The following is a 10,387-nucleotide window of genomic DNA, read 5'->3' on the forward strand; positions in this document are numbered from 1 at the left end:
GGACAAAATTATAATACCCTCTGCAAGGGTATAAAAAACTACTTAATATTTTTAAGTCAAACAAAATGCATTTTTAAGAAAAATCAATACCTAAAATTTTAAAATTAATTGCATTACAATTATCCATCACGTTTCGCTGAATTAGTGCTTGAGATAGTTTTCGAAAAAGTGACTTTTGCCTGTGTCGCGTGCGAATGGCTCACATTTTTGTGATTCTCTTAATAATAAACAATTGCCCAAAATCGATCTTTACACAGATTATAATGCTAACCAAGAGCTTTAAGATTCGCATTTAGAGAAAAATAAAAAAAATCTAGGCACATTTTTTTTCAGTCTGATTGCCCATACACTAACCAGAAAAAGTCTGCGTACAAACATGTTGGCTCACTTTGGCTTCGAAAAAAAGTGTTAATAGTATACATAGAAAATTCATTTTTTTAACTAAAAAGTATTACATTTTATTAGCTTTGATGGTATGTAACTTCCTAGTTCCTAGCTTTTAAACTTTAGATAATATAGAAAATATAAAAAAAATAGTCGGACTTTCAGTCAGAAAAAGTGTGCGTACAAAATGGTATACTTCTTGTGATCCTTTCTGGATTCTAAAGTTTAGAATCTAAACCATTATACCACCGCCACCGTGTTTTACGGTTGGGCCAATATGTTGGATATATAGGGTTTTAACCTTTTTTCCCCAAATATATAAAATTTGCTTTTATCACTGAAAATGTTTTATATTTGGGATAAAAGGGCGTAAAATTCAAGAAATACCCAAAAGACCAGACTTTTTAATTATATTTAAATCTGGACTTTGAGGTGGACAGTCCAAAGTGGTAACACTAACATCCTTCAAAGTGTTGTAATCATCTTGGCTTTGTGGCATGGGGCGTTATGCTGCTGCAGAATGAACAATTTTCCAAAAAGCCTATCTCCAGAAGTAAGTGCATTATTATTTAGAGCCCGTAAATATTGGCCTTGGTTCATCGAGCCAGTGACAGAAACGAAGTCAGACAGTCGCTGATACGTCACACATCCTGAGAACATCACATTGCCTCCACCATGGCTTACTTTTTGGCAATCGGGCCGCCTTTTCTGCCTTTGTGCTATTGGTAATCTTACAAAAATGGTATTTTTTTTATGAAGTATACTTAATGGAGCTTTCATCTGTCCATAGAATGCTCCTACAAAACTCTTTTGGTCCTTGGACACATTCCTTTGCGAAAGGAAGTCTTTGAAGCTTGTTTGCTTTTCTTATATGTGGTACTTCTTTGACTTCTTAAGTCTTAAAATCACATTCTCTTAATCGTCGACGGACTGTGCGCTCACTAATTCGTGTCTTAGCTGTCAAATCTGCCGCGAATTGGGGCTTTACATAGACATTTTTTTGAAATTCCCTTACAGGGACACGGTCTTCACTGATATCATTTTTACGATTAGCCCCTGCTCTTCGTAAATTACGCATGTCATTATGCTTTTTAAACTTTTTAATTTAGTAGTGCACAGTTTGACGCGACACATCGGTGGCAACAACTCGGTGGCAATGTCTTTGACTGCAATCCCAGCGTTAAAATTTGCTACCATTAAAGATCTGGTAACCAAACTTAGCTCAGCCGTTTTACACATGTTATTTAATCATTTTTAATAACTTTCTATTTTAATAAAAACGTTCAATACTGCTTAAAGTTAAACACTGAAGTTCTTCGATTCTCGCGTACTGAAAATAAAACAAGGAAGGAAAGCTAACTTCGGACGGAGCCGAAGTTTATATACCCTTGCAGTTAAACCCGGATATATATCGCAAACATCGGATATAGTTGGCCGATCCTTATGATTATGATTTATCATAATAAAACCAATTAATTACAATAAAAAATCTAAAAAAAGTCCCAAACTTCTATCTTCAAAAATACGAAAGTTGATGTTTCTACCAAATACCATTTCCGATCGTTCAGTTATATGGCAGCTATAGGATATAGTCGGCCGATCCTAATGAAATTTCGTAGGTCAGATTAACTGACCAAAAATATAATCTGTACCAAATTCCAGCTTTCTATCTTCAAAAACACGAAAGTTGGGTTATTTCCGATCGTTCAGTTATATGGCAGCTATAAGATATAGGCGGCCGATCCTTATGAAATTTGGCATGACGTAATGTTTTGCCAAAAATAGCTCTCATGTCAAATTTGAACTCTCTAACTCTAAAAACACAAAAGTTATACCATTTCCGATCAATCAGTTATATGGCAGCTATAGGATATAGTCGGCCGATCCGGGCCGTTCCGACTTATATACTGCGTGCAAAGGAAAGAAGGGTGTGTGCAAAGTTTCAAGACGATAGCTTTAAAACTGAGAGACTAGTTCGCGTAGAAACAGACAGACGGACAGACAGACAGACGGACAGACGGACAGACGGACATGCTCATATCAACTCAGGAGGTGATCCTGATCAAGAATATATATACTTTATAGGGTCGGAGATGTCTCCTTCACTGCGTTGCACACTTTTGGACAAAATTATAATACCCTCTGCAAGGGTATAAAAATGTGAAAATGTTTCCATAAAGATGCTGCCAAAATACTTTTGCCACGCAAAAAGCCGTTGTGTCTTTATACATTCTTATCAGCATAAAGAGAATGCAAATGGTAAATGAAATAAAATTTGGCATACACATATGTAGCTAAAACTATATTCTATGTTTTGCGCCCCATTTCGCACCGTTATTTGAAGACGAACAGCAACGCTAAGTTCAATAGTCAAAAAGAGTTTCGTCAAAATAATTATGCCGACTAGTGTACATACGAGTATATACTGAGTAAAATAGAAAGAAGGATGTATACAAGGATTGGGGTCGATACTTTTAGAAGTAAAAGACTAGTTCGGACACAAACAGTTACTAGATCGACTAAAAGACAAAGAGACGGACCTGCGTATATCGACTCAGGAGATGATCCCATACTTATTAGGGCCGTAGATGTTCCTTTCCTTGCTTTTTTCACCAAAACTATAATACCCTCTGAAAGGGTACTCTCTGAAAACTGTGCTATGATTTTACTACTACTCTAGTTATGTAATAAACTATAAAGATTATGCGTTTATAATTTATATTATTTTTTAATCCCAATAGATAGAGAATATTTGTATTCCCCATTCAATTAAAAAATATATCACTAAATTATATTTTTCTATTTGAAAAATATAACAAAAATATTTTGTGAAAAATAAATATGGGTACTTTCAGTCTCCTACCTTCAAACTATATATATGTACTTACATATGTTCTCCAGAATGCTATAAATATTTGTACATCCTTCGTCCCTTCATTCGCTCAAAATCGTATAAATTGTAGATAAAATTCAGTACTGAGCCTTTTGTCTCAAGTACCGGGACTTTTTTGAGCTAGGCGCTAAAGAATTTTTGAACTAGCAAATATAACTAGAACACTATACATAGATTCAGATAACAAGAAATCTATAGCCTAGTAATCTTTCTGGATTTATGTTTCTTTCGTTTAAGATATGAGGGATTAGTTTGTTTTTTAACTCGACTAATAAATCATTAGAAGAACCAGGTAAATAACTCATAGACAATGGCCTGCAGTTCTTAGTGTTTAAGGTATTTTAGTGACTTGGAAGTAAAAACTAAAACCCTACTCCTAGCCGGATATTTTTCCCCGCAAAGGAGCATGTTAAAGACTCTAGTGCGTGGCGGAGCTCGAATTACATCTGGACCTGGACAGGCATGGTGGAGCTGTCCTGCACTTATGTGCGTGTTCATACGTACAAGTGTAAGTGTATTTGTGTATAAAAGCATTCAGGAAACTAATAGGCTAAATTAGACTGCACACACACCCACACGCACAAAGGGAGAGACCTTTAAAAGCGTTTAAGCGCGACAAGAAATAAAAGTGCGTTTGCAATCAAAGTAAAAACATCTAAAAAGAATCTGTTCCGTGCGTCTGATGGGCTGGTAGAAGCGCGATTGAGGGAAATGTTTAACGGAGCACACAGACATCAAGGGGGAAGCGGGGATTGGGGGCTGTGTAGCTACAGCTGGGGGTTGTGGGCGTGGTGCAGCCGCAAGGAACGAGCAAAAAATGACAGCAGCATCAGCTAAATGAGTTGAAGGACGAAACAAGTGAACGAGCGAGGGCGATGCAGAGGGTGGGTGGAGGGTGGCGGGTGGTGGGTTGGTGGTAGTAGGTAGGTAGAGAGGGGAGAGGAGTGCGACGACGGATATCAAAGCGCTGGCAAAATGGCGTCAGTCGGCGTGGGGTGGGAGGCGCGGTGTCCGGGCACTTTGCGAGCACCCAACCAATTTCATTTTGCTTTCTTTTTGTTTTTCCCCCATTTTTTCTGACCCTCTTCGCTTTCCCTTAGTGCCGCCCTTACGGGAGGATGCTCTCGCTCTTCCTCTATCTTTATCTCTATCTCTCTGTTCTGCTTCTTGAACTTTTCCCTTTTACCCCAAGCTGTTGTTTTTGCTGTTGTTGTGCACTTTTTTGATGCGGCAGCTATTTGGAAATTTTTAAAAGATGCTTTTAGCGGTAAATAATGAAAAGTTAAAAAGCCACATCAATGAGATACATTTTTCTTACCGGCTTGCAGCATTCGTGGCTCAAGAGGGAAGGGGGCCGGGAACGGGGCTGAGACTGAGGCTGAGGGCTGGGGATGGGGCTGTGGTTGGCAGGGGGGAAGAGCCCACCATACATACATATGCCTGCCGGATGCCGTGTGCGTGTATGAGTGCGAGAGAAGGAGCTAGATAGATTGAGTGTTTGTGTTTGTTGGCCATTAGTTGCAGCAACAACAAGAGCAGCATTTTAAAGGAAGACCAAAGCCACAGATGCACAAACACACATACATTTTTGTCGTAAGCCAGAAACTGGAAGATGTCGACTCTGGCTCGAAGGCAGAAGTTGGAAAGGCAATAACATCGCAAAATAAAAGAAAATCCAACCTTCAGACTGGATGATGTTGTTGTGGTTGTTGCTGCTGCTGCTGCCATCCTGTCCTGCCATTCTGATGTCCTAATGTCCAGCAGTCGGTGTGTCCAAGTGTCCCCTGGCTTTGCTATTGGTTTTTCGTTTTTCGCATTTTGGGGTTTTTGTTTGGCTTTTTGCTTGCTTTGTTGGTCGAATAAAATGGAATAGATGTATGGAAGCATTAATTGATGTTATGATGATCACCATCCGCCCCCACACTCCCACATATGTACATACGTACACACACGAAGGCGCCCTCAAGGACCCGCTGCCCCCAATGCTCCATTTACCCATACCGTTTCCATTATCCTCATCATGAGCAACTTCATTTGCTGGCTGTGCTATTGCATTCTCTGTGTTCTGTGTCCTCTGTCCTGTGATATGTTCTTTGTGGCGAACGTTGCGTATGAGTAATATGCGACCAGAGCAAAGGCTGACTGTTGGTGGTGCGGAGTAGAGGGGCGGGGGGAAGTGAAGGACGGAGACGTGGGTGCGGTGTCGATGGCGGCTTGGGGATGTATGTGTGCTGTGCAGTGTCTGTGGCCAAAGTCTCCCTGTGTCAGTGCGTGTGTCTGTGTGGATACAATTTGTAATGATACACAAATTAGTATCCTAAATGGATGCTTAATAGCCTGCCATACTGCCTCGCCCCCCTCCGGTCAACACCATCCCAGCTGCCACTGCGCTATGGGGCAGCCGATCGCTTCGCCCAAACAGAATAAAGTTTGGCTTTAAATTCTAGCCTGTTGAACCAAGCATTATACTTGATACGGGTTTTATATATCTATTACATATTATACCTATTACTGATTTTTACTATTTGGGGTTTAAGTTGTATTATTAACTGTCACAGATTGTGTGATATGACTTTAAAATTTGATTGAACAAAAACTCTTTACATTGACTAACAACCAAAAAGGACCTTTCCTTTTTATTTAATTTAATTTTTCTGGTGTGTTTGCCACTATATTTTTTGCAAATACCACACATTTTTAAGCCTGGTCCATAGTGTCCGTGTGTTTTGCATCGACAAAATTTCCGTCCACAACCCGAAAAGAAACAGAGCTGCTTTTGGCCAAGTCGACACCAAATCGAAACGGATGTAGATTCCTCAAATTAAACACGTTACTTTAATCGCAAAGTTCGCAAACTTTAGTTAGGTTTAGCTTTACATACATGAGTTATACTTTAATTCATACGTGTAGCTAAACACGATATTAATTAGTCAAACACCATAAATAGTCAGGATATTGTATGTACATAGTTTGGTTAAAACAGAGACACGCAGGCAATTTTTGTTGCCTACTTTTTAGAGATTTCTTGAAGAAGAACTTAACTTTTAAATTAAAGAATTTAAGAACTTTTAAGAATTTTAATAAATATAAATGTTTTAAAAACAATAATAAAAAAATCCAAAATACATTGTTTGAAATATTGTCCACGTAAATTTAAATTATTATCTAATAGTATTGAATATTAATAACATAGTGTTGACTTATGACTACATACGTAGTGTACAAGTAGTATGGTTTTAACTGTATGGGTATATCAACTTCGGCACCGATCCGAAGTTTGCTTTCCTTTCTTGTTTTATATAAAAAAAATAGTTCGGGGAGTGCTTGGCTTCAATACAATAGGCGCATCAAAAGATGCTATAAGAAATTTAATGGGAACTTCATTTAATTAAATATATGCAAAGATTATAAAGTACATACATACATGTAGATGGGACATCTCATACAAATTTTCTATGGCGGGTTCCAGCCGTGGAAAGAGAGAATTCTATTTTTAGATCGTAACATCTTTGGAACGATGATAGTTTGAAACGTTGTAATCGAACCAATGTAAGAGTAAAGAGATCAGAAATATCTTTTACTATCCTTACTGTCAACTGAGCGGGCGGTTGGTTTCAATTTTGATCAAGTTTTAGTTTTATGATTATTTTTATATTTACTTTTATTTTTTTATTATTTTATTTTTTTTTACTTTTAATTTTTACGTTATTATTATTATTTTTAATTGCATTCTATTACAATTGTTGTAAAAATAAGTGACGGACGTGTCGGATGACAAAATACCGGAAGGATTCCCTTGAAATTTTATTAGCATTTTATTAGCGGGACATAATGAAGAATACAATTTTACAATTGTAAAATTAAAGAAAAATATTACAATAAAAGAAAAATAAAAAAAAAATATATATATATAAGAAAGAAAAAGTTTAAAGTCCTTACGAGGATTTGAAAACAGAAAAATTTCACATAGAGTAACTACTCTATGCATTACGCTACCATCCTGTCTCGATCTGCAGCGATTAAAAATACTATTTGTTTTACCAACTACCACATCGGCGCATCGAAAACAGAAACGAGAAATTGAAATTGAAATTTGGAAGCCAAAACATTTTTACTCCGTCGTGCGAGCAGTCACACATACACGCATAGGTTCACATTTTTGTTGACGGATACATGTAAAAAATTCTAAAAATAGAATCGTATGCATGTGCGTTCCCCCCTCACCAACAAGCTCGACGCAAAAAGTTGACCGTTTTGGGCCCTGATGTCCCATCTATGTACTTTATAATCTTTGATATATGTTAATATCGCCAATCCATCTTTTCTGAGAGTGTGTAGCCTGGAATAAATCGAAAGCACATTGAAAGAAAGAGAGAGAGTTTCTATTATGGTAAACTAGTTCCTTTAAATTTTCATTAATTACCATCCGTAGAAAAATATTAAGAGTCGTTTTTGTATAAAACTTAATTAAAGGTAATGTCGATAAAAATATTCCTTTTGCTTTAACTGTCAACTTTAAGGACGACTTAAGCCGTCCAAACTACTCTTTTTAATTTACTATTAAATCATCAGTGCTTTTAACCTTATCAGATCAACACTCACATTCCCAATGTATTCTAAATTTTCATTCTCTCAAATCTACCTCCATGATATTTGTAATAGTATAGACCATGAATTTATAAAGTAATAGAAACAACAACATATTACAAGCTTCAAGGTGCTTCAAGGTTACAAGCTAAACATATTACAAGCTTCACAACATTTAATTTTGAGTATTATAAAAAAATATTATTTTAAGTTTCATTAATATAAATTCAACAAAAAAACATTTGACAACCATTTATTTATATTAATTGATGAGATGTGCCACAAACTAAATAAATTTAAGCTAATTATCTATTTATAGGACGTTCATTTAAATTTCAGCCAATTAAATGACTTCCTAAAGTATGACCAAGCCACTAAATCGCATAAGGTTGTTGAATTTTGAAAAATTGATGATGATATCGTATTGATGATATTTGCTGTGAAAAAATATCAATCCGTAATATTAAGAAATATCACCAAAAAATCGATATATTGAGTATTTTTGATATTCTTTTATGTTTACGTTAAAACCAGTTTTAATATAGGATTTCATACCCCATGAACTGCAAATCATAGCTATTTTGTGAAACAATAGACTATTATTTGCTTAAACTTTATACCTACTCTCAAATATATTTAAAACGTATTAATTATTAATTCATAAAATTCGTACTTAATGCTTTTAATTATTAATTAGAAAACAAATCTTTATTTATTTATTTACTTTATTTTAGAAAAGCTCGTTCGGTTAGCTTGGTGGTTGTTTTTGAGATGGTATAATACATTTTTGGCGATTCCGGTAGTTTTAATTACTTTCAGGCATAATGTGCATTTTGCTGAAGTAGCTTTCACCTCCGTGTCAAACTCTTTTTCCGAACTCATTTTTACAACTTGTTTTCTCACTTTCTGGCTTAAGAGTGACCAAACATAAAATATCGGAAATATCAACTCAAAAATATTAATATCGACTATTTCTTCCCAAAAAATATCACGATAATAATTTTTTTTAAGAAAAAATATATCTATATATTGATATTTTGATATATTTCTGACATCCCTATCTCATAAGCTACATTAACTAAAATATAACACAAAAATTAAAAAAAAAACAAGTTAATGAAATCGAACTTTCAAATCTCCAAGGTTTCTTAATTAAAAGGCAGGAAAGCAATATTTATAAGATTATGTAACTTACGAAAACCCAAAAGTACAATTTTAAACAAAAAATACTTCGATACTGTGACTTAAAAAGTATATTGGGCGAAAGCGTTTATTGCTGTGTGGCTGGGCTGGATAAATCGATTTAAGCGTAATTTATGCAAAATGGGCTCTGATAAACATCGTACCAATTACAAATACATTGAATTATGTTATTTCGTGGAAATTATCATAAACAAGAAAGGAAAGCTAATTTCGGGCTGAGCCGAGGTTGATATACCCTTGCAGATATGATCGGATAAATATCCCAAATATCGAATATAGTTTGTCGATCGGTATAATAATTTAATAATAAGGCCATTTTATTAGATTACAAAAACTTCGAAACTACCATAATTGGTATTTTTACCAAGTATCAAATACCACTTCCGAGCGTTCTATATATGACAGCTATACGATAGGATAGTCGGTCCTTATGACACGACCTTATGAAATTTAATAGGTCGTGTCATTTTGCCTAAAATAGAATCCATAGAAAATCCAAACTCGAATTCTAAAAAAACCGATTATTTCCGATCAATCAGTTATATGCCATCTATAGGATATAATCGGCCGATCCCGGACGTTCTAACTTATATAGGATGTGTGCAAAGATTCAAGTCGATTTTAACCAAAATAACAAGAATGTGGGAAAGTAAGAAACTGGAAGGTATGCAGTCGACTGTTCTTCTATTCTGAGACTTATACATCCTAACACTTCCAAAGAATGTGTCTTTAGCTAAAATTCTGTAGCACTTAAAATAATTTATAACTTACTTATTTTACTTATACTTTTTATATATAAATTCTTTGATTCGAAGCCTTGAGAGTTGTCCCCTTTTCAACAGTGTTTGGTTTACATAACAGCTCCTTTCTGGGAAATCCTTGGATTTCCTTTGCTGTCCTAGCTTTTCCTTTCTTCCTTAAACCCACCTACTCTTTCTTCCACCATCTCACTCTAGCCTCTAGAAAATAGCGAGCCAGCAACGCTTGATCGCTCCTTAAAGGGCATTGAGTGAATCCTTTGGCTGCAGAGCTTCCGCCCATGTGTCTGGCCATGTGCCGGGTTAAACTTTTGGATCCTTATTTGTTGTATTTGGTTCGGGAGAAAGTTTTAATCATTTCGAGCTGTGGCAAAGGGGCGTTGTTGTTGGCAACGGGAAAGATATGACAAGTGGCCCTTTTGGGCCCATTGCAGGCCGTTTACAGCTGTTGCGGAGGGGATGCGGGAAGGGGCAGCTGCCGGGGCAGGCAACACCAGCGACGGCGTCAGAATCGAGCCACAGCCAAACAAATGGGTACATTCAGTTGAGAGTGTTGCTTTAA

The sequence above is a fragment of the Drosophila bipectinata genome, chromosome XL, assembly GCF_030179905.1.
Source record: "Drosophila bipectinata strain 14024-0381.07 chromosome XL, DbipHiC1v2, whole genome shotgun sequence".
Lineage (NCBI taxonomy): Eukaryota > Metazoa > Arthropoda > Insecta > Diptera > Drosophilidae > Drosophila > Drosophila bipectinata.